The sequence below is a fragment of the Ranitomeya imitator genome, chromosome 2, assembly GCF_032444005.1.
Source record: "Ranitomeya imitator isolate aRanImi1 chromosome 2, aRanImi1.pri, whole genome shotgun sequence".
Classification (NCBI taxonomy): domain Eukaryota; kingdom Metazoa; phylum Chordata; class Amphibia; order Anura; family Dendrobatidae; genus Ranitomeya; species Ranitomeya imitator.
Genome location: NC_091283.1, coordinates 689,585,942 through 689,613,164, shown reverse-complemented (window position 1 = coordinate 689,613,164; position 27,223 = coordinate 689,585,942).

Sequence of the window (27,223 nt, the reverse complement as noted above, 5' to 3'; positions counted from 1 at the left end):
ACCTTGCCTGCCTCAAAATGTACACTGCCCAGCCATGACTGAGTTTCTTGCTGCAAGTACTCGGCCAGTACTTCCGCGGTGTGTCTGTTGTCGCCCAAACACTTCATTTGTAGCACAGCCTGCTGACGCTTACCACTAGCTGTTCCATAATGGGACACCTCGTGTGCAACACTGGCAGCTGCGGATGGAGTGGTCATACGACTGCGCTCTGTGGGTGAGCTTTCACTTCTGGAGGAGGAGGAGGGGTGGCGTACGCCAACAGCAAACTGTTTCCTAGACCATGGGCTAGGCAGAACTGTCCCACTATGGCTGTCCCCTGTGGACCCTGCATCCACCACATTAACCCAGTGCGCCATGATGGACACGTAACGTCCCTGGCCATGCCTACTGGTCCATGCATCTGTTGTGAGGTGCACCTTTCTACTGACTGATTACCTCAGTGCATGGACAATGCGGTCTTTGACATGCTGGTGGAAGGCTGGGATGGCTTTTCTCGCAAAGAAGTGTCGACTGGGTAGGTCATAGCATGGTACTGCGTAGGCCATCAGGGCTTTGAAATTTTCGCTTTCAACCAACTGGAAGGGCATCATCTCTAACGAGATTAGTCTAGCAATGTGGGTGTTCAAACCCTGTGTACGCGGATGACAGGATAAGTACTTTCTTTTCCTAATGAGAGTCTCTTGTAGGGTGAGCTGGACTGGAGAGCTGCATATGGTGGAACTAGCGGGGGTGGTGGTGGACATGGCAGATTGAGAGAGGGTTGGTGATGGTATTCTTGATGTTGGCCTGCCTACAGTATTTCCTACCAAGAACCTTGTGATTCCCTGACTGCTTTGGCCTTGCGACGATACCTCCACATTTGCTGCTGGTGGTGTCCTAACCGGTGGGCTTACTGTGAGAGAAGCAATGTAGCGTTGCTGACTACCTTCATTCTGAGCAGGTGCACCAACGGTACTGGACATTTGGTAGTTAGTCTAGGCTTGCAAGTGCATGCTGGTTAAATGTCTATGCATGCACGTTGTATTTAAGTTTAGGACATTCTTCCCTCTGCTAAAGGTCTTTGAGCACTTCTTACAGATAACTTTGCACTGATCATTCGGATCTTGGTTAAAAAATTCCCACACTGCACTCTTCCTACAATGGATTACCTTTTCAGGCATTGCACGCTGTGCTACTTTCACTGGATGGCCACGCTGTACTAAAACTGTTTTTGGTTTTGACAAACATTTTTGGCCAGATATGGGCCTGCCAGATGAAAGCAGTTGCGATGTAGATGGCTGCTGCGGATCATTCTCCTCCGCTTCCGAGCTACTGGCAGCGGCAACCTCTTCCCCCAATGGCTGCCAATCTGGGTCAACAACTGGGTCATCTATCACCTCCTTCTCAATGTCATGTGCACCATCCTCTGTGTCACCGTGTAAGGTGCTATAGCGTTCGTGACGGGGCACCATAGTCTCATCAGGGTGATATTCTGGCTCAGTACACTGCGAAGGCAATGTAGTGATCTGAGTCAATGGAACAGCATAATAATCTAGCTGTGGCTGTGCATCTGTGCACTCCATGTCCGATTCATCTTGTAATGGGCTTTTAAAAATTTCTTTCTCTAACCCAGGCACCCTATGTGTCAAGAGCTCCATGGAGTAAACTGTAGTGTCGCCTGCCGCATCCTTCACTTTTGGTTTGGGTGAAGGACACAAGGAAGCGACTTGTTCCTGACCGGGAGCATCCACTGACGACTCGCTGCTTTTAGATTTCGAACCTTCTGAAGAGGAGGCGAAAGATCTAGAGGCTGAGTCAGCAAGGGAAGCCAAAATTTTTTCCTGCTGCTCTGGCTTTAAAAGCTGTTTTCCTACTCCCAGATAAGGGAGCCTTCGAGGCCTTGTGTAGCCAGACGATGATGCTAGCTCAACACCTCGAGCCTTTGGTGCTATTTTGCTTTTCCCACTACCACCAGATGCTCGACCACCACCACCACCATCAGTACCAGCTAGCAACGACCGCCCACGACCTCTTCCACCAGACTTCCTCATTTTTGCAAAAATCTAACTAAAATAACAACCGTTATATGGTACTGTGAAACAAGCTGGAATGTATATATAAACTTGTGGAGAATTTAAATCTCTCTTTTTTGGGGGGCAAACTGCAACAAAACTCAGGCCCAGTGTATTACAGTACACAATGTAAGTGGCAGAACGTGGCTGGAAGATGTACGACAAACTAACAGAACTGTGACGTAGATCCATTTAGTGCCAATTTAAATCTCCCTTTTTTGGGGGGGAGACTGCAACAAAAATCATGCCCAGTGTATTACAGTACACTATGTAAGTGGCAGAACGTGGCTGGAAGATGTATGACAAATTAACTGAACTGTGACGTAGATCCACTTAGTGCCAATTTAAATCTCCCTTTTTCTGGGTGGAAACTGCAGCAAAACTCAGGCCCACTGTATTACACTACACATTGTAAGTGGCAGAACATGGCTGGAATATATATAAAAAAATACAAAGGCTGTAGTACAATTTCAATCTCCCTACAATGATCTCAGGACAAGTATGGCAGCAATAAAAAGGACTGCTGCACACAAAAGTGTGGACAAATAAACACGAGAACTGTGCAGAAAGGAGCAACAGGATTTATGCTATTAAAAAAGCAGTTGGTTTGCACAGCGGCGTACAAACAGCAATGCAGCTATCAGGGAGCCTTAGGCCGGCGTCACACACAGCGTAAAACAATACGGTCCGTATATTACGGCCGTAATACGCTGAAAAGTCCCGAAAAAAGTGGTCCGTAGCTCCTCCGTAGGCAGGGTGTGTCAGCGTTTTTTGCGCATGGCATCCTCCGTATGTAATCCGTATGGCATCCGTACTGCGTGGTTTTCTCGCAGGCTAGCAAAACCAACATACCGCTATAGAAGTGATCCATGTGTCCCAAAAAGAAAAGAAAATATATATATACTGTCTATATATATATATATATATATATATATGTGTCAGTAGACACATATATTAGAGAGAAAAGCTGGTAATTCAGTGCGGTGTACAGTAAAATCACACTGACAGCTTACAGTAGAATAGGTAGAATAAATGTGTACACATAGAATAGGTATATATATATATATATGTCAGTGAGACACATATATGTATATATATTAATATTTTTTCCAGCGCTATACAGCTTGAAAGCCGGTAATTCAATTACCGGCTTTTTCCTTCTCCTTCCTAAAACCCGACATGATTTGAGACATGGTTTACATACAGTAAACCATGTCTTCTCTCCATTTTTTTTGCAGATTCCACACTACTAATGTCAGTAGTGTGTATCTGCAAAATTTGGCCGTTCTAGCTCTTAAAATAAAGGGTTAAATGGCGGAAAAAATTGGCGTGGGCTCCCGCGCAATTTTCTCCGCCAGAGTAGTAAAGCCAGTGACTGAGGGCAGATATTAATAGCCTGGAGAGGGTCCACGGTTATTGGCCCCCCCCTGGCTAAAAATATCTGCCCCCAGCCACCCCAGAAAAGGCATATCTGGAAGATGCGCCTATTCTGGCACTTGGCCACTCTCTTCCCATTCCCGTGTAGCGGTGGGATATGGGGTAATGAAGGGTTAATGCCACCTTGCTATTGTAAGGTGACATTAAGCCTAATTAATAATGGAGAGGCGTCAATTATGACACCTATCCATTATTAATCCAATACTAGTAAAGGGTTAAATAAAACACAAACACATTTTTTAAAATTATTTTAATGAAATAAAAACAATGGTTGTTGCAGTATTTTATTCAACGCCCAATCCAGTCACTGAAGACCCTCGTTCTGTGAGTAAAAAAACATAATAAACCAACAATATACTTACCCTCCGCAGATCTGTAACGTCCAACGATGTAAATCCTTCTGAAGGGGTTAAAACATTTTGCAGCAAGGAGCTGTGCTAATGCAGGCTGCTCCTCGCTGCAAAACCCCAGGGAATGAGGCTAAAAATAGATCAATGATCTATATTTAGCTTCATTTGCGGTGAGGCGCCCTCTGCTGGCTGTTCATAGATCGTGGGAAATTACCTAGAAAGCTCCCAGGCTTTCTAGGCAAGTTTCCACGATCTATAAACATCCAGCAGAGGGCGCCTCACCGCAAATGAAGCTAAATATAGATCATTGATCTATTTTTAGCCTCATTCCCTGGGGTTTTGCAGCGAGGAGCAGCCTGCATTAGCACAGCTCCTTGCTGCAAAATGTTTTAACCCCTTCAGAAGGATTTACATCGTTGGACGTTACAGATCTGCGGAGGGTAAGTATATTGTTGGTTTATTATGTTTTTTTACTCACAGAACGAGGGTCTTCAGTGACTGGATTGGGCGTTGAATAAAATACTGCAACAACCATTGTTTTTATTTCATTAAAATAATTTTAAAAAATGTGTTTGTGTTTTATTTAACCCTTTACTAGTATTGGATTAATAATGGATAGGTGTCATAATTGACGCCTCTCCATTATTAATTAGGCTTAATGTCACCTTACAATAGCAAGGTGGCATTAACCCTTCATTACCCCATATCCCACCGCTACACGGGAATGGGAAGAGAGTGGCCAAGTGCCAGAATAGGCGCATCTTCCAGATGTGCCTTTTCTGGGGTGGCTGGGGGCAGATATTTTTAGCCAGGGGGGGGCCAATAACCGTGGACCCTCTCCAGGCTATTAATATCTGCCCTCAGTCACTGGCTTTACTACTCTGGCGGAGAAAATTGCGCGGGAGCCCACGCCAATTTTTTCCGCCATTTAACCCTTTATTTTAAGAGCTAGAACGGCCAAATTTTGCAGATACACACTACTGACATTAGTAGTGTGGAATCTGCAAAAAAAATGGAGAGAAGACATGGTTTACTGTATGTAAACCATGTCTCAAATCATGTCGGGTTTTAGGAAGGAGAAGGAAAAAGCCGGTAATTGAATTACCGGCTTTCAAGCTGTCTAGCGCTGGAATAAATATTAATATATATACATATATGTGTCTCACTGACATATATATATATATATACCTATTCTATGTGTACACATTTATTCTACCTATTCTACTGTAAGCTGTCAGTGTGATTTTACTGTACACCGCACTGAATTACCGGCTTTTCTCTCTAACAGCGCTGCGTATTTCTCGCAAGTCACACTGCTTGTCCGTGTGTAATCCGTATTTTTCACGCTTCCATAGACTTTCATTGGCGTATTTCTTGCGCAGTACGGTGACAAACGCAGCATGCTGCGATTTTGTACGGCCGTAGAAAGCCGTATAATACTGATCAGTAAAATACGGCAAATAGGAGCAGGGGCATAGAGAATAATTGTGCCGTATTTTTTGCGAGTTTTACGGACGTAGATTCTGCGCTCTTACGTCCGTAAAACTCGCATGTGTGACGGCGGCCTTATAAGGCAGCCTAATAAACAACAGCGCTGATGCACAAAAATATAAACTCCACTGTCCCTGCAAAGAAAAGGTGGTATTGGACAGTGGAAATCGCTACAGCACAAGCAGTTTCGGGGTTAATCTTCCCTCCCTAACTATATCCCTTCTTCTGATGCAGCTGCAGCAACGTCTCCCTATGCTAAGATCGGCAGAAGTAAGATGGCGGTCAGCATGCCCGCCCCTTTTTAGCCCCTGTGACGCTGCCGAAAGCAAGCCAATCACTGTCATGCCCTTCTCTAAGATGGTGGGGACCGAGACCTATGTCATCACCCTGCCCACACTCTGCGTCCTCCTTCATTGGATGAGAAATGGCGCTGAAAACGTCATACGAAATGCGACTTTGGCGCGCTGATCTCCGACCTCATGGCCTTTCCCACACTAGGATTGAGTCGGGTTTCACGAAACCCGACTTTGCGGAAAGTCGGCGATTTTTCAATTTGTCCGATCCGTTTCGCTCAACCCTACTCATCTCTACTCCACTGCGTGTCAGGACCAGGAGACCACGTGCCGAAGGACCCAGAGGATTCATCATCGCAAGGAGACAGTGCATCGCCTTTCTGCCGGACCGGATCAGAGACATTATGCGCCGCCTACAGCGCCACCGAGGGATCTTCCAGCCACCTTCCTCCTCCAGTGCACAGAGACTGATAAGTTAACCCATTGTTACCTGCTGTATTTGTCTTTCCCCATCCGCATATTCATATCCTTTACACCCCTGCTCATTCCATCACTGTTTTATATAAAGAACCCTTGCTCTGTCTCCTGTGTGTTACTGCATCCTATGCACCTGCTAGCATCTTACACCCAATCCATGGACACCAGTCTGGGGAAGCTTTTAAATGTATTTACCAGCTCAGAAAAGGCAAGCAACACCCCGGCTTGCACAAAATGCAAAAATACAAAGAAAGACACAAAAATTGAGCTTCGATTTAGTTGATATACATGGATTTATGTGAACATTATGTGCTGCATGTATACAAGTTAATCCAAGCACAATTTTTTTTTCTAAAAGCTTCACCAGACTGGTGTCCATAGATTGGGATCTGGTCCTTTTGTCTGCCCTTATTCACACACTGAAGTCAACTCAGACACTGTTAAGGACTGGCGGAACGCACCAAGTATAGATGATATGAAACTAGGTGCGTTCGCAGTCCGAGGTCCACCGTGCAGGTAAAAACCCCGCTGCTAGTAAGACGGACTATATGACGCTACTATAAGTATACACGCACGGGTTAACTTCACCCTGCGTGAAGGAAGCGATCCTGTTGAGTCACAGGACCGCGGTACCGCTCATAGAGCACGAGCAAGAAGTCAGCGAACACAACCCCACACAGGATTGAAGTCCGATTAGACCACTTGCTGGCACAACACCGCAACTGGGTGTGTAAGGAAACTATTAAAATACTATATAAAGGCACGAGAGTGCATGCAGTGCAGAGATTCCCCCTGTGCAGCAGAGGAAACTAGACTCCTAACAGACACATGGTAAGGTTTTTAATATTAGACAGTGTAGGACTGTCCCAATCAAGGCACCTTAACAATGGTGGGATTGCTTTTATGCTATTTTTTTTAATCAAAACCAGTATTACTTAGAACACTGAGTTATTTAAAGGGACTCTGTCACCTGAATTTGGCGGGACTGGTTTTGGGTCATATGGGCGGAGTTTTCGGGTGTTTGATTCACCCTTTCCTTACCCGCTGGCTGCATGCTGGCTGCAATATTGGATTGAGGTTCATTCTCTGTCCTCCATAGTATACGCCTGCGCAAAGCAATCTTGCCTTGTGCAGGTGTGTACTACGGAGGACAGAGAATGAACTTCAATCCAATATTGCAGCCAGCATGCAACCAGCGGGTAAGAAAAGGGTGAGTCAAACACCCGCAAACTCCGCCCATATGACCCAAAACCAGTCCCGCCAAATTCAGGTGACAGGTTCCCTTTAAATGCACTTGCTTTTTATTTGTCTAGTTACAGCAGGGTTTTTTGCTCATTTTGTTCCTTGTCGGTTTAATAAAGGGGTCACAAAGGAGTTCACATCTCAAAATCTTAATCCTTTGTGCAAATTGTGTCGTCCATCCAGCAGTATACATTCCATCATCTAAATCCTTTTTGATAATTATGTTGACCATCCAAGAGTCCACATTTCAGCATCTAAATCTTTTGTACTAATTCTGTGGTCCAGCCACAATAAATACAGATTGTTAATTGTAGGGTTGTGAAACAGCTAGTTAAAGAGGGGAAGGGTACAGTCAACATGAGTGGGAAAAAGCAAGGTCGTGTTGGAAGGGGGAAATAGTCTTGGTGTTCAAAGTGTTCGTGGAGTAGATGGTAATATAACTGACCAGGTAGCACCAGAACACTTTACACTTCACACTACGGCCACCAGGGGGAGCAAAAGCCTTTATTTATTGGGCCACTCCTCACACTGGTAAAACTAGGGGTTGGGGAGGAAGTTAGTCAGAATCTGACTGGGTTGGATTCAGGCAACATCCCGTGGCAGGGGGTGTTGCAGGGAGAAGACACAGGGGTGCCCTGTCAGGCGTGGGAACCTGGCAGGAGCCTAGCGAACAGAACAGAACGTTACGAAACCGCGCCTGCACTACCTTGCGGCGGTATCCTAAGAAAGAGACATGAAGGGAAGGATATTGTGGAACAGTGTAAATGAGATCAAGCACAAAGGAGAACCAGTAGGAGTCGTGCCGTGAGACCGAGGCAACATCCTACAGAGGCGCGTAGCCGTTGGCCGGAACACTGCGGGAGTAACTGACTCTAGGCCTTACTTCGAACTCCACAGGACAGTTCATTATAGGTTGGCTGTCTACCTTAAATTTCCTAAGAAGACATAGGGGGCAACAGTGGGAGAGGGGCATCTCTAGGGTCCCGGAAGACCTCCAGGCCTTCCCGTCATACGGGTGTGTCCTAGCCAAAACATACTGGGGGACGAGAAACTAGCAACATCTGGAACTAAAGAGAGAGAGAGCTGTAGAGAACGACGAACGAGAACAGCAGTTGTGAGGACTATTCCGAATGCTCAGCATGGTAGGACTACAACACACAGGCGCTAGTGGTAGGCAACGATTTCCATCTGCGAGGGAAACTCTGGAAGTGCCCATCGGACCAGTCGGTCTCTGATAGCCCTGTTAAACATGCTCTGGATTGAGGATCCTGAAGTCTTCAGTAAAGAGGTAAAGAGACGGCAACCCTGTGTCCTCGTTATTGACTGCACCTCACACCATCACCATCCACCGTACTGGAAGCCCTGGGGATATACTGCACCTGTGGGAAGGTATACCATCCAGCTGCCATTCCATCACCCCAGCGGACCCCACAGCAGCGTCGGTCACCCTGACCGAACACCACAGGTGGCGTCACAAACCCTTGACAGACTGCACCACCTTTATTGGACGCCCCTTAGCAGGGTCACGGACCGGGTCTAGCCACCGTGAGAGCCACAGAACCGAACCAGAGAGGCCCTGTGTCTGGGGGCGATCCACTTGTGTACCCCAAGTACAACTGTCCAACTGCCCAACTGACCCAGAGTACAAACAGGAAAATTGCACAGCATGGATGCATGGGACAGCACTTGGACAAGCATTTACAGCTTAAACATTGATCAACAACAGGTGGATGAGTGACAGGTGTAGGCCTTGTGCTCTTAGAGCCCAGCCAAATTCAAGCAACACACATGAAAGAGAGACAATTTGGAGTCTAAACATCTCCAGAAATTTGGGCCAGACACCACTTATCACAACTCTGTTGTCAGGTGTCATGGGACCAGGGGTTCCTGTTATGATCCGGTGACCTTGGAGCAGCATGAAAACTTTCACTGGAGTAGGTGGTAACTATACTGACCGCAAATCCTGATCTTAACACCGCAACTAGAAGTAGCCGTGGGGTGTACCTAACAAACCCTAGACACCTCGTCACAGCCGGAGGACTAAATACCCCTATAGATGGAAATAGGAATTCTACCTTGCCTCAGAGCAGAACCCCAAAGGATAGGCAGACCCCCACAAATAATGGCTGTGAGTAGGAGAGGAAAGACACACACAGGCAGAAAACAGGATTTAGCACAAGAGGCCACTCTAGCTAAAATAGGAAAGGATAGGACAGAGTACTGTGCGGTCAGTATGAAAACCCTTCCAAAAATATCCGCAGCAGATTATACAAAAAATTCCTCCATCTAACTAAAGATGTGGAACGTATATCTGCAACTCCAGAGAATCCTACACTCAGAGCAGAAATACAATAAAAAAGCAAGCACACAGCTTGTGTGCCATAGAAAAAGTAACAGACACTTATCTTTGCTGAATTGGCAGCTAAGCAGGAGAAGCCAGACAGAGGTCCAACACTTCCCAAGAAACATTGACAACTGGCAAGGACTAATGAGTCCTGCAAACCTAAATACCCCAGTCAGAATTGCAATCAGCAGATACACCTGTCCAGGACTGCAGCCCAGAAACAAATGCATTACCACCTACAACCACTGGAGGGAGCCCAAAAGCAGAATTCACAACAGTACCCCCCCCCCTTGAGGAGGGGTCACCGAACCCTCACCAGAGCCCCCAGGCCGATCAGGATGAGCCAGATGAAAGGCACGAACCAAATCAGCGGCATGGACATCAGAGACAAAAACCCAAGAATTATCCTCCTGGCCATAACCCTTCCATTTGACAAGGTACTGAAGCTTCCGCCTCGAAAAACGGGAATCCAAAATCTTCTCAACAACATATTCCAACTCCCCATCAACCAACACAGGGGCCGGAGGATCAACAGAGGGAACAATGGGCTCCACATATTTCTGCAATAAAGATCTATGGAAGACATTATGGATAGCAAAAGAGGCCGGAAGCGCCAGTCGAAAAGACACAGGATTAATAATCTCAGAAATCCTATAAGGACCAATAAACCGAGGCTTAAACTTAGGAGAAGAAACCTTCATAGGAACATGACGGGAAGACAACCAGACCAGATCCCCAACCCGAAGCCGGGAACCAACACACCGACGATGGTTAGCAAAACGTTGAGCCTCCTCCTGAGACAACACCAAATTGTCCACCACATGAGCCCAAATCTGCTGTAACCTGTCAACCATAGAATCCACACCAGGACAGTCAGAAGGCTCAACCTGCCCAGAAGAACAACGAGGATGAAAACCAAAATTACAAAAGAAAGGCGAAACCAAAGTAGCCGAACTAGCCCGATTATTAAGGGCAAACTCGGCCAATGGCAAGAAAGCCACCCAATCATCCTGATCAGCAGACACAAAGCATCTCAAATAAGTCTCCAAAGTCTGATTAGTTCGCTCGGTCTGACCATTTGTCTGAGGATGAAACGCCGAAGAAAAAGACAAATCAATGCCCAGCCTAGCACAAAAGGCCCGCCAAAACCTAGAAACAAACTGGGAACCTCTGTCAGACACAATATTCTCCGGAATACCATGCAAACGGACCACATGCTGAAAAAACAACGGAACCAAATCCGAAGAGGAAGGCAATTTAGGCAAAGGCACCAAATGAACCATCTTAGAGAACCGGTCACAAACAACCCAGATAACCGACATCCTCTGGGAAACCGGAAGATCAGAAATAAAATCCATAGAAATATGCGTCCAGGGCCTCTCAGGGACCGGCAATGGCAAAAGCAACCCACTAGCACGGGAACAACAAGGCTTGGCCTGCGCACAAGTCCCACAGGACTGCACAACAGAATGCACATCACGCGACAAAGAAGGCCACCAAAAGGAACTACCAACCAAGTCTCTGGTACCAAAAATGCCAGGATGATCAGCCAACACGGAACAGTGAACCTCAGAAATCACTCTGCTTGTCCATCTGTCAGGAACAAACAGTTTCCCCACAGGACAGCGGTCAGGTTTGTCAGCCTGAAATTCCTGAAGAACCCGTCATAAATCAGGGGAAATGGCAGAAAGGACCACCCCTTCTTTCAGAATACCGACCGGTTCTAAGACCTCAGGAGAATCAGGCAAAAAACTCCTAGAGAGGGCATCAGCCTTAATGTTCTTAGAACCCAGAAGGTACAAGACCACGAAATCAAAACGGGAAAAAAACAAGGACCATCGACGATTCAGCCGTTTGGCAGACTCGAGGTAAATCAAATTCTTATGATCGGTCAAGACCACAATACAGTGCTTAGCTCCCTCAAGCCAATGTCGCCACTCCTCAAACGCCCACTTCATAGCCAACAACTCCCGATTGCCGACATCATAATTGCGTTCAGCAGGCGAAAACGTACGGGAAAAGAAGGCACACGGTTTCATTAAGGAACCAACAGGATCCCTCTGAGACAAAAGGGCCCCTGCCCCAATCTCAGAAGCGTCAACCTCAACCTGAAACGGAAGAGAAACAACCGGTTGGCACAATACCGGAGCAGAAGTAAATCGACATTTAAGCTCCTGAAAGGCAGAGACAGCCGCAGAGGACCAATTCGCCACATCAGCGCCTTTCTTCATCAAATCGGTCAAGGGTTTAACCACGCTGGAAAGATTAGCAATGAAACGGCGATAAAAATTTGCAAAACCCAAAAATTTCTGAAGGCTCTTCATGGATGTGGGCTGAATCCAATCATGAATGGCCTGAACCTTAACCGGATCCATCTCTATAGACGAGGGAGAAAAAATAAAGCCCAAAAAAGAAACCTTCTGCACCCCAAAGAGACACTTAGACCCTTTCACAAACAGGGCATTGTCACGAAGGATCTGAAATACCATCCTGACCTGTTCCACATGAGACTCCCAATCATCGGAAAAAATCAAAATATCGTCCAAATATACAATCAAGAACTTATCAATATAAGTACGGAAAACATCATGCATGAAGGACTGAAAAACAGATGGAGCATTAGTGAGCCCGAATGGCATCACAAGGTATTCAAAATGGCCTTCGGGCGTGTTAAACACAGTTTTCCATTCATCACCCTGCTTAATACGAACAAGATTATATGCCTCCCGAAGGTCAATCTTCGTAAACCAACTAGCTCCCTTAATCCTAGCAAACAAATCGGTAAGCAAAGGTAAAGGGTATTGAAACTTGACCGTGATTTTATTCAAGAGGCGATAATCAATACAGGGTCTCAAGGAACCATCTTTTTTAGCAACAAAAAAGAACCCCGCTCCCAACGGTGAAGAAGATGGCCGAATATGCACTTTCTCCAAAGACTCCTTAATATAGCTCCGCATGGCGGTATGTTCAGGCACAGACAGGTTGAAAAGTCGACCCTTAGGAAACTTACAGCCTGGAATCAAGTCAATAGCACAATCGCAGTCCCTGTGCGGTGGAAGGAAGCTGGACTTGGGCTCATCGAATACATCCTGAAAATCAGACAAAAACTCTGGAATTTCAGAAGAGGAAGAAGAGGAGATTGACATCAAAGGAACATCATTATGAACCCCCTGACAACCCCAACTAGTCACAGACATGGACTTCCAATCCAACACAGGATTATGTACCTGCAACCACGGAAAACCCAGCACGATAGCATCATGCAAATTATGCAACACCAGAAATCGACAATCTTCCTGATGGGCTGGCGCCATACGCATGGTCACCTGTGTACAAAACTGGGGCTTATTTTTAGCCAAGGGTGTAGCATCAATGCCCCTTAAAGGAATAGGGTTCTGCAAAGGCTGCAAGGGAAAACCACAACGCCTGGCAAACTCAAAGTCCATTAAGTTCAAGGCGGCGCCTGAATCCACAAACGCCATGACAGAAAATGATGACAATGAGCAGATCAAGGACACAGATAACAGAAATTTAGGTTGTACAGTACTGATGGTAAATGAACTAGCGATCCTCTTTGTCCGCTTAGGGCAGACTGAAATGACATGAGTAGCGTCGCCACAATAATAACACAACCTATTCTGACGTCTGAATCCTTGTCGTTCCGTTCTAGACAGAATCTTATCACGCTGCATTGGCTCAGGAATCTGCTCTGAGGACAACGCCACAGCGCGCACAGTTCTGCGCTCCCGCAAGCGCCGGTCAATCTGAATGGCCAGAGACCTAGAATCACTCAGACCGGAAGGCGTAGGAAACCCCACCATAACATCTTTAACGGATTCAGAAAGACCCTTTCTGAAAATTGACGCCAAAGCATCATTATTCCATTTAGTCAACACAGACCATTTTCTGAATTTCTGACAATGCAATTCTGCCGCCTCTTGACCCTGAGACAAGGCCAACAAGGTCTTCTCAGCTTGATCCACAGAATTAGGTTCATCATATAATAATCCTAAAGCCTGAAAAAAGGAATCTACATTAAGCAAAGCCGGATTCCCAGATTCCAGGGAAAACGCCCAATCCTGCGGGTCGCCACGCAGCAGGGAGATGACGATTTTAACCCGCTGAATGGAATCACCGGAGGATCGAGGTCTCAAAGCAAAAAACAGTTTACAGTTGTTTTTAAAACTCCAAAATTTGGACCTGTCACCAAAAAACAAATCAGGAGTAGGAATCTTCGGTTCTAAAGCAGGAGTCTGAACAATATAATCAGAAATACCCTGTACCCTAGCAGCAAGCTGGTCTACACAAGAAGTTAATTCCTGAACATTCATGCTAGCACAAGGCTCCTCAGCCACCCAGAGATAAGGAGGGAAGAGAAGATAAAGCAGACTGAAGAAAAAAAAAATGGCTCAACACCTTTCTTCCCTTCTTTTGAGATGCATTTTACTCATTATGGGCCAATTGTACTGTTATGATCCGGTGACCTTGGAGCAGCATGAAAACTTTCACTGGAGTAGGTGGTAACTATACTGACCGCAAATCCTGATCTTAACACCGCAACTAGAAGTAGCCGTGGGGTGTACCTAACAAACCCTAGACACCTTATCACAGCCGGAGGACTAAATACCCCTATAGATGGAAATAGGAATTCTACCTTGTCTCAGAGCAGAACCCCAAAGGATAGGCAGACCCCCACAAATAATGGCTGTGAGTAGGAGAGGAAAGACACACACAGGCAGAAAACAGGATTTAGCACAAGAGGCCACTCTAGCTAAAATAGGAAAGGATAGGACAGAGTACTGTGCGGTCAGTATGAAAACCCTTCCAAAAATATCCACAGCAGATTATACAAAAAATTCCTCCATCTAACTAAAGACGTGGAACGTATATCTGCAACTCCAGAGAATCCTACACTCAGAGCAGAAATACAATCAAAAAACAAGCACACAGCTTGTGTGCCATAGAAAAAGAAACAGACACTTATCTTTGCTGAATTGGCAGCTAAGCAGGATAAGCCAGACAGAGGCCCAACACTTCCCAAGAAACATTGACAACTGGCAAGGACTAATGAGTCCTGCAAACCTAAATACCCCAGTCAGAATTGCAATCAGCAGATACACCTGTCCAGGACTGCAGCCCAGGGACAACTGCATTACCACCTACAACCACCGGAGGGAGCCCAAATGCAGAATTCACAACAGGTTCCTTCCCTGTCCCTATTGCTAGGGGCACCCTAGCTAGCCCTGTTGTTTGGATTACTTCTGATGGTGAAGACCCCGGGGCCACTTACCTTGCTTTAACTCCTGAATGCACCCTCCGTCTGTACCCTCCCACACCCAGGGAAGAGGGGAGTAGTAGTGTCCCGTAATACACCAACCAGACTAATTATACACACAAGCAACAGAGGTAAACATCGAGAAGTGGAGGATGGGGTAAAACCAAAGTTTTTAGAAGGAGGGGAATTAGCACACACCCAAAACCAAGCAACAGTCTCAGATAAATCCACCAAAAGCCTTCTCAAACAACCAGCACAAACCACCATCTCCTATCCATGTAGCATAAGCTATCCTCTGGCAATGAGTGCTAGCAGAGCGCAGAATATGTAGGAGATGGGAGTGGCTAACAGTAAACAGCTGAGAGATTAATGCAGGAAAGCTTCCAAGAGTTCTCAAATGAGCAGATTAACCCCTGCACTGCTAAAAGAAACCTGCACCGTTTAATGTAAAGGTGAAGACTTCCGATTCCGGCGCTGAGGATATAGCACACTGAAGGAACAGCTCTCACACCAGACAGAAATCCTACTAACAAATCTGACGTCTACAGCTCCTACACAAGACAAAGACAGATTACCACTGGCCCCCACTCCACATCACCTATAAAGGTCAGTCACTACAATCCTGGAACAATCCTGAGACCTGGAAGGGGTGTGGCCAGCTGCCCATGTGGGCAGCCGGGCCAGGAGGCACTGCTCTCCCCACAGCAAAACCCACTGTGACTAAAGGCACAATCAGACTAGCTGCACATAAAACCTCCCCCCATGAAAACACAGGAGATATATACTTGCTATTTTCTAGCTTGTAAAGGGGACCCTAAAAGTGGGGCTGCAACCGGAAAAAGCAGAGAGAAAAAGGTCTCTCCAGCAACTACAGGGCCCCAGGAGGGAGGTTAAACACAGTCCGCTGGTCATTTCTCTAGGGAAAACTGGTGACATCTGCTGGCCGCTACAGTGAACTGCGAATGCTTTTCGCACAAGGAAAAGCTCTGCTGCCACCTAGTGGACAAACAAAGAACTACAAGTACAGAGGTCTCAGACGTTGACTCCATTTACATCACCAATTCAGCAAATGGATCGCTACGTTTTACGTAGCTCACAAAAGCCAGAGAGCCCTAGGCAAACAAGCAGTGGGAACCACAGTAAGGGGGAAGACATCATGGACCCAAGTCCCACAGGAGAGGACGTTACTGCAACACACTCGCAACAGAAAACCCTTGGTAGGGAGGGAATTAACTGAGTGTAGTAGGGAAGACCCTTCAAGAATGCTAACAATAGACTATAACAAACTGGCGGCTGACGTGGAAAGTAGCATCATGCCAGGCATCCAAAAGACCCTGGAACATGCTATCAAGAAGGCCCTGCAGCACATTCAAGAGGAATTGAGCAAACATGGAGGAGAGATAGAGGAGCTGGAGCAGAGGGTCTCACAACTGGAGGGTGATAACGTGCAGCTCTCCTCACAGTTGAAAGAGACAACACCAGAAACAAAACGCCTGTCTGAGAAGGTCAAGGACCTGGAAAACAGGTCAAGGCGCAGCAACTTAAGGCTAGTGGGCCTCTCGAGTTGATCCCTGCAGCTGAACTGTAAAGACTCTGCAAAAGAGACCTACCAATGGCCCTGGGAATTAATCATGGTTGTAGGGTTGAAAGGGCTCACAGAGTTGGGCCAGATCTATGATCTCACAACCATGGGTCGAGTGACTGGACATTAACCCCTTCATGACCTTGGGATTTTTTGTTTTTTTCGTGTTCGTTTTTCACTCCCCTCCTTCCCAGAGCCATAACTTTTTTATTTTTCTGTCAATTAGGTCATGTGAGGGCTTATTTTTTGCAGGACGAGTTGTACTTTTGAACGACATCATTGGTTTTAGCATGTAGTGTACTAGAAAACGGGAAAAAAATTCCAAGTGCGGTGAAATTGCAAAAAAAGTGCAGTCCCACACTTGTTTTTTGTTTGACTTTTTTGCTAGGTTCACTAAATGCTAAAACTGTCCTGCCACTATGATTCCCAGGTCAGTACGAGTTCATAGACACCTAACATGACTAGGTTATTTTTTAGCTAAGTAGTGAAAAAAAATTCCAAACTTTGCTAAAAAAAAAAAAAAAAAAATTGCGGCATTTTCCGATACTCGTAGCATCTCCATTTTTCATGATCTGGGGTCGGTTCAAGGCTTATTTTTTGCGTGCCGAGATGACGTTTTTAATGATAGCATTTTGGTTCAGATACATTCTTTTGATCGCCCGTTATTGCATTTTAATGCAATGTTGCGGCGACCAAAAAAAGTAATTCTGGCATTTCGAATTTTTTTCTCACTACGCCGTTTAGTGATCAGGTTAATGCTTTTTTTTATTTGATAGATCGGGCGATTCTGAACGCGGCGATACCAAATATGTGTAGATTTGATTTTTTTTTATTGATTTATTTTGATTGGGGCGAAAGGGGGGTGATTTAAACTTTTATATTTTTTTTATTTTTTTCACATTTTTTTAAACTTTTTTTTTTTACTTTTGCCATGCTTCAATAGCCTCCATGTGAGGCTAGAAGCAGGCACAGCACGATCGGCTCTGCTACATTGCAGCGATCTGCTGTTCGCTGCTATGTAGCAGAAAATCAGGTGTGCTGTGAGCGCCGACCACAGGGTGGCGTTCACAGCTGCCGGGGATCAGTAACCATAGAGGTCTCAAGGACCTCTATGGTTACAATACTGAAGCATCGCCGACCTCCGATCATGTGACGGGGGTCGGCGATGCCGTCATTTCCGGCCGCCCGGCCGGATGCGGTAGTTAAATGCCGCTGTCTGCGTTTGACAGCGGCATTTAACTAGTTAATAGGCGCGGGCAGATCGCGATTCTGCCCGCGCCTATCACGGGCACATGTCAGCTGTTCAAAACAGCTGACATGTCCCGGCTTTGATGCGGGCTCACCGCCGGAGCCCGCATCAAAGCGGGGCTTCTGACCTCGGACATACTATCCCATCCGAGGTCAGAAAGGGGTTAAGACCATGTCAAGTAATCATGAAATTGATGGACTATAATGATAAGTTTGACATAAAGAGAGCATATAGAAGATGTTCCCGGGCAGTGACTTTGAGAAGGATGAAAGTCCTACTATTTGAAGACTATTCCGTGGAGGTGGCAAAAGCAGAAGAGCCTTTAGTAAAATATGTGCATCATTCTATCAAGCAAGGAAAAGTTTTGCACTGCAGTACCCAGCGACACTGAGGATTTTCCAAAACGAAGATGATAACCTCATCTACAACTTGCCGAGTAATGCAGAAAAAGATATGGAAAAAATACTGTGCAACGCAAAAAACATCGAACGAAGAAGAGGCCGTGAGGAAGACAGCTTTTCCTCAACACCAAAGCCTCAGAGGACATCTGGCTGGCCCAGGTGAAGCACCATAGAAATGGACTGCACCATGTACAGTACATCTTGCTCTCGACGGTATTCTCCCCCACCACCACACACACTTTTCCTACAAACAGGACAATGTCTCCCCAAGATGACAGAAGTGTCCATCTGCTCCATATTTGTTGGAAGGGACCTGGGTTTTGGAAGGGTGGAGGGGAAAGAGCTATGCAAAGGTGCTGCCCAGGGCGGAGGAGAAGATGCAGATGGCATTTTGACAATTATTTAAGACATGTGGTGTGGGATATGTTTCTTCTCACAGGTTTTGTTAATCTCTTTTTTTTCCTTTGGTGGTTCTTACTTCCTCAGAAAAAAGCAAAGTCCTCAACGCTATTAGTGGTGTAAGAAGCTAGAAATACACTACAGCATATTGAGAACTCACTGTTTGCTTGCTTTAAGGTTTAAATCTCTATCCCCTTTCATATCTTTTTTGAGTATTTTTTCTTTCCTTTCTACCCTTCTCCAACCACCTGAGAATCTCCCTTTAATCCTAAGAACCCTTAGAAGGAAAACAAAGCAAGAGGCAATAGGTAGTAGTGACAGTGATTATGAAGATCATCTCCTGAAATGTGAAAGTCCTAAGATCCCCGAATAAAAGAGTAAAGATACTGAGAAATCTGAAAAGGTACATATCAGATATTGTATTGCTTCAAGATATCCATCTAAAGGAAGAGGATTTTTCTAGGCTCAACAAGCTGTGGGTAGGGAAAGTAGTGGGCTCGGCAGCTCAAGGTAGACACGCAGGGGTAGTGATACTATTCCATCATAATTTTGTATTTAATCTGCTGTCCCAGGAGTGTGATGATCGGGGAAGATGGGTTTAGATCACCATAGAGCATGGAGAAGTCTATTCAATCTACAATGCATATTGACCTAATGGTTCAAACAAAGTCTTCTTTGATGACCTGGAGAGGAAAATTGTCTTGAACAACTCGCCTCTGATAATTCCTGGGGGAGACTTGAATAGGATTCACCATGGGGAGGAGGACAGAAAACGCCAGATCCCTTCAAAAAAGACTATTCTCCCCTCCTTCTGTTGAGGGAGGATCTAAATTGATCATTCACGGTTGACTCAGTGATTTCCAAATTAATCTACAGGGTGTTGCAGGCAACTGAAAATGACCAGACGGAGACGTGTGCCCCCGTATGGGGGATCGAGCATATCTCTGGCCCCCCGTTTATTGTGTTGCAGTTTTATCATGTTAGCAAATTCTACTTCAACCAATAGTATAAAAACACACTTTCAGCACTTAACCTATAAAAATGCAGGAAAAACTTAACCTATGAGGATACAGAAAAAACGGAAACTACATATATGGTTGTGTCTTTTTGGCATAAAAGAACATATTAACAGGTGTCTCAAAGTCTTATCTAGCGATACACCCCTCCCCCCCCCCCCCCCCCCGAGTTCCTTCCCTGGCTCGAGTCAGAACACTCAAGGTCTTTATACCAATTATAAACCATAGCCTAATTAAATAACAAAATGTTATCTTCGTGAGAAACAGGACAGAGTTACTTCATGGCAGCTGTAACCTTTTACCTAATTAAATAACAGAATTTATCTTTAACCAACAAGAAAATGGAGTCAAAGCACAAAATGGAGAATCTTTCTTAATCTGTTCCTTCACATTCCCCCCTAGATAAATTTTGTTAAGTAATGTCCAACATCAGAGGCACTATCCCAAGCTATAAGCTCAAGGGGTACTGGTCTTCACATGACTGGTGCCATGTTACCAGCCATGGCTGTTGCGGCGTACCCGTCGCCCCTGTATACTAGAATTTACGAATAACAATTATTGATAACAGTGGTGGGGATCTTTTGAAGATAGCCATGCGCTTGGCTTCAACATCTTTATCAGGTGACTTTATGAAATCGGTGTAGAGAAGAGCAGGGGTGGCAACGCTTTTGGTTTCATCATTAGTTGTCTTAGTGCAGGATTTCCTAAGACATACAGAAATACACCAAAGAACAAGTTTTAGTATTACATACATGACAATGATAAAGGCAGCGATGTGTAACAAACTTTGCAAGATTCCAGCTATCCAGCCCCCAAGTCCCTCAAACCAATTGGCTGGATTAAGAAAGGAAAAGGTGTGTGCCCACCAACTGTCCTTATTACGGTCATTGTCTTTATCATATTAATCTCTGAGTCTTTGAATGTCTTCTAACTTTAACTTTAGAGTACTATTGGGATCTGTATAATGACAGAAAGTGGGTCCAATAATCTGACACATACCACCCTGTGCTGCTGTTAAGTAGTCCAGTACTACAGTGTGTTGATTAGTGACTATGATAAGTTGGTTTTGGACAGCAACAGTAGTATTAAGTATATCCAATATATCCCAAATGTGATCATCTAGATAGTCTGTAGCCCTAAGCAATTTATCCCACATTTGTGTAATCATAGGGTAAATGAAAATAGAACTGACAATTTTATTGCCTATACTCATCTGTGCTACTAATCTTTCATGATATTGTACAAACTTATTATTCAAGGATGTTGGAGAATTTAGGCTGTCCCATGCGGTTACCAATATTATTAAATAGAAATACGAAAAACTAAAACATTATGTCCCCTTATTTGCTACTAGTCTGTTTGACCAGCTTGCAGTGCGATATGTGGATCCACGTCGGCCTTCCTTCCAGCTTTACTGACATAGGAGTAATGAGGAGGACTTGGTAGGGACCGTCATACAAGGGTTCTAGTCCGTGTTTTCTGACATAGCCTTTTCACGACCATAAAACCACCAGGCTTCAAATTGTGACAAGTGTCAGTTTCTGCTGAATCTGGAAGGGAAGAATAAACTAAAACATGGGTGTTAGCAACATTTTTACTAAGCTGAATAACATATTGACAACTGATAACTACTGAGACTGGAAATTTGCAACTGGGGGCCTAGCACCAAACAATATCTCATATGGGGACAGGCCATGTTTTGCAATAGGGGTAGTACGGATGTGGTACAGTACAATAGGTAGGAGCTCTGGCCATGGAGCCGTAGTCTCCTGCATCATTTTGGTCAATTGTCCCCTCAGTGTGCCATTCAGCCTCTCCACTTTTCCACTAGATTGTGGATGGTACAGAGTATGAAGAGCTACAGGGGATCCAAGCATTGTCAGAACCTCCTGATACACATGAATAGAAAAGGCCGGATCTTGTCACTTTCAACAACTTCTGGAACACCATATCTGCATATAACTTCCATCACCAGTTTCTTTGCTGTGGTCTTTGCAGTCATGTTGGTAACAGGGAATGCTTCTGGCCAACTGGAGAACATGTCGACAACCACCAGACAATATTCATACCTTCCAAACTTAGGCAACGTGATGTGGCCCACCTGGAGCCTTTGGAAAGGATAGTCGGGCTTAGCAAGGTGCTTCGGGGGTACACGTTGAAGTTGACCGGGATTGCAGGTCTGACAGATGTTACATGCACGGTTGAGTGCTGTCAGGACTGTAGAAATACCTGGAACCCAGTAGAATTTTTGTACCAGGGCAAGGGCCTGTTTTTTTTCCTCGATGTGTGGGCCCATGTGCCCATGTGGCAATAGCAGGGTACATCCGCTTAGGGAGACACACAAGTTGGTCCTTCTTCCAGAGACCATTGTCCATACATGCTCCATCAGCCTTCCACTGCTTCACCTCTTCCTTTGGAGACATTCTCTGCATCGTCATTAAGCGGTCTCGCGGAGTCCGACAGAAAACTTCAGTCTGTCGTGGATCATCAGGTTCCTGTAGAGTCAGTGTTTCTTGTAACTGTTTACGCTGAGAGCGTGTGGTCACCATAGCTGGTATGGTCTGTTCAACGGGTAGGAGAGCAGCAGCTTTTGCTTGCATATCCGCAAAGGCGTTACCAACAGTCTGTGGACTGTTCCATAGTACCGTGCTCCTTAACTTTGATAATGGCCACCTGAGTAGGTAATTTGATTGAGTCCATGAGGGTTTTAACAGCTTCAGCATTCTCCACTGGAGTCCCGGCGGTAGTAACAAGCCCTCGATTGGCCCATAGGGCTCCAAAATCATGAAAAATACCAAATGCATACTGTGAGTCCATGTATATATTAGCCCACCTGTCTTTGGCCAGAACACATGCAGTAGACAGAGCCTGAAGTTCTACTTCTTGTGCTGACAGTGAGGGAGGGAGTGCAGCTCCATGCACTACAGTGTCTTCCGTAGTAACAGCGTATCCGGTGTGGAATCTGCCAAAATCATCACCATATCTTGAACCGTCTTTCAGGGCATTGTAGAGAGGTTTTATTATGCGGGATGCGTCCAGTATCCACTGACAACAATAAGTACATAGTCCAAGAAAACGCTGGAGTTCAGTCTCATCTTTTGGGAAAGAAAGGGAGCTGATGGCTATTTTTCTTTCTTCTGTGAGGTATCTGGCACCCTGAAAGAGACAGTGACACAAAAATATCACTTGACCAAGGCAAAACCGAAGTTTCGAGGCCGAAACCCAACAGTTCAGATCTGCCAGATACTTGAGGAGGCTAACAGTGGCAACAATGGCTTCCTGCTCTGTTCGTGCACACAACAAAAGATCAGCCACATACTGAAGCAGCGTGACATAGGGGTGATTTAACTGCCAGGGTAAAAGACACTCGCCCATATTTTTTTTTGCAAACTGATTGGGACTGTTTTGGGCCCCTTGTGGCATAACTGTCCACATCAATTGTCGTCCCTGATAAGTGAATGCAAACAGAAACTGGCAATCTGGGTGTAATGGAATGCTGAAGAAGGCATTGGCAAGATCGATAACTGTGAACCAAGCAGCATCCTGAGGTATCTGGGACAAGAGAGTATGTGGATTAGGCACCACCGGAGTTTCTAGAACAGTAGCTACATTAACTGCCCGTAGATCTTGTACCAGCCGGTACACAGGGGGTTGGCCGGGTGGGGTCTTTTTCTTAATGGGAAACAAGGGCGTGTTACATGGGGAAACACAGGGTACTAGAGCACCATTATTGAGTAATGTTTGTATTTGCCCCTTGAGGCCCCTCTCCTGATCATGTTTCAAAGAGTACTGATGGACTTTGGGAAAAGGGGCACCAAGTTTGATAAACACTTTGACTGGTTCTACAGGCATTATTGGGGGTGGATCAGGGCCATCATAACCGTGGGAAGGGCATGTAAGATATGCATCTCATTATGTTCATCTGCATAGGGGTTATATAACGTAAGTACCATCTGACCATCATCTTGGAATTGTATTCTGGAGCGGAACTGTGATAATAAATCTGCCCCCAGTAAATTTACCGGACATGTAGGAGAGATTGCGAACTGAGCAGTAACTTCTGGGAAGGGTCCCACAGGGATAGGTTTTGTAAGAGTATGTTTATTGGGCCTGCCATCTACTCCAATTAAAAAAAGCTCTTGGTCTGAGAATTGAATAGGGATATCCGTAGGTACATCTGATGACTTGATTATGGAATTAGCCGCCCCAGTGTCTACCATAATCTTGACGAGGGTGTCTCCGACAGGAAGCGTGACAGATGAGCATGCCCCAGGCTTGCTGGAGGACATTGTGATGGCAGACCCTGGTTGGCCACCCCTTCAGTATGGGCGATTATCAGGATTTTGAGACTGTCTGTAACCAGAGTATTCCCCAGAGTTCCAAGTATTCAGATTACGGGTAGAAAGGGGAACTGGAAGGTAACATCTGTCAGCAGCGGTATGACAATCTCTCTGAAAGTGACCGGGCCAGCCACAGCGCCAACACTTCAAGCGAGAATTGGCAGGGCAGGGCTGGGGAGTGAGATTCCCGGACATAGGGTTAAAAGGGATATTGGAGTAGAGAGCTGAATTTGTGTATGGTGGGAGGGGTGGAGCTGGAGTCTGTTGCGTGGGCCACTGATAAGGAACGGAGCTGTGTCCTTGTACTGCGGTGGGGGCTAGAGAGTGAGCAAGAATCGCTGTGGCCACTGATTTAACCTTTGCCTTTCCTACTGATGCAGAACGTGCTAAGTTCTTCTAAAAACTTTGTACTACTTTTTTTCAATGCATCGTCCGGAATGGAAGTCTTAATATCGGGTCTGACTGACATTATTGCCTCTTTCAATTCAGATTTAAGGCCGGACATTAAAGCTGCCACAAAAAGGTGTGAATGGGCTTTATTATACAGTGAAAACCCCAAATCTTTAAACACTACCACAATACGCCCATAGAACTTCTTGGCAGTCTCCCCCTTGTCCTGTGTGAAATCTGTGAGGGAGGTAGCTTGGTCCGTTAGTCTATCTTGTGCCCAAACCTTTAAAGCATTACAGAAATCAACACCACTCTCATAGGTTCCCCCGTCCAGGTTCACATTATACATTATGCCACCCTCAATAATTGGAAAATACCCCTCTCCAGCCTTCACTTGGAGTAACAGATCTCTCCGGGGAGTGGAATAAATCTCTCGATTCGCTGCTATTTGTCTATAGAAGGCCATGGGGGATGTTTCTGAATCGGGTAACTGGTTACAAAGGGTGTCTGTCTGGGATGGAGAAAAGGGGGTATACTTTGGCCTGTCAGGAGTAGTTTCCACATCATCCTCTCCAAACTCTGATATTACTGACTTGGAGGTGGGAGGGGGTGGCGGTAGTACGGGCACAAGAGACATCTGCTGCGGAAGCGGGGCAGGACGCTCTGTTACAGTTAGAGATTGTATTGCCTGATGAGCCGTTAGGCGGCTGTCAAGGACAAATCGGACCTCCTCCAATTTTATGGGGTTTTCCTGTATACACCGCCCTATTGCTGATACTATGACCATGGCGGCATCCTTCCTGGAGATTAATGGGATGGCCATTGTACGTTGAGGCATTGTACTGGGGGGGGGGGGTACAGATGAGGCATACAAGATTGCATTCTGGACAGTCTCGGTAAGTAATTGTTGGGATCTTGGGATATTGGTAGGATCATATCGTGGTCCCACTGCATGTATCACATATTGGCACGACAGCTGTCCTGCTCTGGTTTATCTGTCATGTTTCTACCTGGCCATAAGTTTGTATATATGAATTAGATTCTTCCTGTATCATAGGTCCGCCTTTCTGTGAAATTGTCGTGGCCAGTCCTCCAGCATGGTGGAGTTGATTATTTGCGGCATTTACTATGGCCCCAACGTGCTGCTTCGTAAGATCCCCTCTCCCTATCCTAAAGAGCACATCATGACGGTGGGATCCAGGAATAACATTGGAATACATTTCCTGGAAATCTTCTATTTCCTCTGTGTATCCCGTCTCTGAGCGGGTGACTAAAGTAGGAGGGGGTGAATACTCATAACCACTAGCAATACTAGGCATAGCAGGGACTGGTGCTGGCGGTGGCTGATAATAAGTGCCATCAGCGTTTAGCAAGGAAAAGGTGCGGGCTACAACTCCGGGTCTCCTTGCTTCACAATTGTAACAGACCTGTCTCCACTGAGAATTAGTAACTCTGCATACGTCACAAATCCACCCGGCAGGATCATAGGGTGGGGGCGCACTAAGTTTTGGCAACCTAGTATATATTGGAGCTTTGGGGTTAAGGGGCACAGAGCTTACAGCCAGGAGAAGAGGCTTGATTTCCTGGGGAGGAACTTTATTATCTAGCAGGGAGACCCCCTGTTCCAGATCATCATTTTTAATTGTTTGTCTTTCTGACACATTACTCTCAATCACTTTCTCAGTTTCTTCCACAAAACATCCAGTTTTTTTGTCATAGTAATAGACAACTTTCCTTTTTTTTTTTTTAACTTACAATATTTCTTTCTACTGCAAAACAATATTATTTCTTTAAACAAAACACAGATCTCCCAGCACATACTACACAAGGATAGAAAATTCAGAGAGAACGCAGCTACGTGCCCCCTCCATACCAGACACACAGAAGAGATAAGAATATCACAGCATTCCTCAACACAAAAGAAAGCAATAATGCAGCTCTTTGACTCCCCCCTACCATCGGGTATCTTAGAAATTTACACAGAAACAGAATACAGCAGTTCTCAGACTTAATTAATTTTCTACAAAACCTTCATCACACAATTCACATGCCAGAACACCTTAGAAAAACCAATGATTGAGAATATCTTTCCTGCATTCCTGACAGATTTATTTCCCCGTCTTTGGGCTAACAATATCAGATTCATCATACAAATTCAAAGTCTGCTTTTATTTCGACAGAAACTGATTCTCCTTTAGAGCTAAATATCCTTACTTTAGTCGTGCATAGTACTAGAGCGGCCGGATAGTCTATTCCACTGGGTCTACCTGTCCCCCGCTGGGACAACCCAAAAACGCAGTACTCAGTGAAATGAGGAGGGCGTCTTAGACTAACCCTCCAGATACCACTGGATATATTTACTGTATATCAATATAGCCCTGAGTTACGTATCCTACCCAATCTTCGATCACCTCACCGCGCCTGATTCTAACAATGATCAGGAATTCAGGATATTTTGACCAAAAAGAGAATTACATCACTGGTCAATCCGGGGTGTCCGTCCCTTATGAGGTACGGTTTGAGCACTGGGCTCCCAACGGAACTACACCTCTATATGATTCCACCCAAGAATCAACCCACCATCGGGGACAAACCTCAGATCCTCTTTGCAGCACAAACACAGGAAAACCACACCAAACGGCCAGTCTGGACAGTATAACTGCCAACTTACCGTGGTTGTTGTGGGGGATGATCAGTCCCAATTTTCCAGTGCTTGTGTCCGGTCCGAGGGTCCTTTGTCTTGTTGTCCTCCGGGGGGCAGAGGCGTTCCTGTTTGGAGCCCCACGTTTCGGGGGAGGATCTAAATTGTTCCTTCACGGTTGACTCAGTGATTTCCAAATTAATCTACAGGGCGTTGCCGGCAAGTGAAAATGACCAGACGGAGAC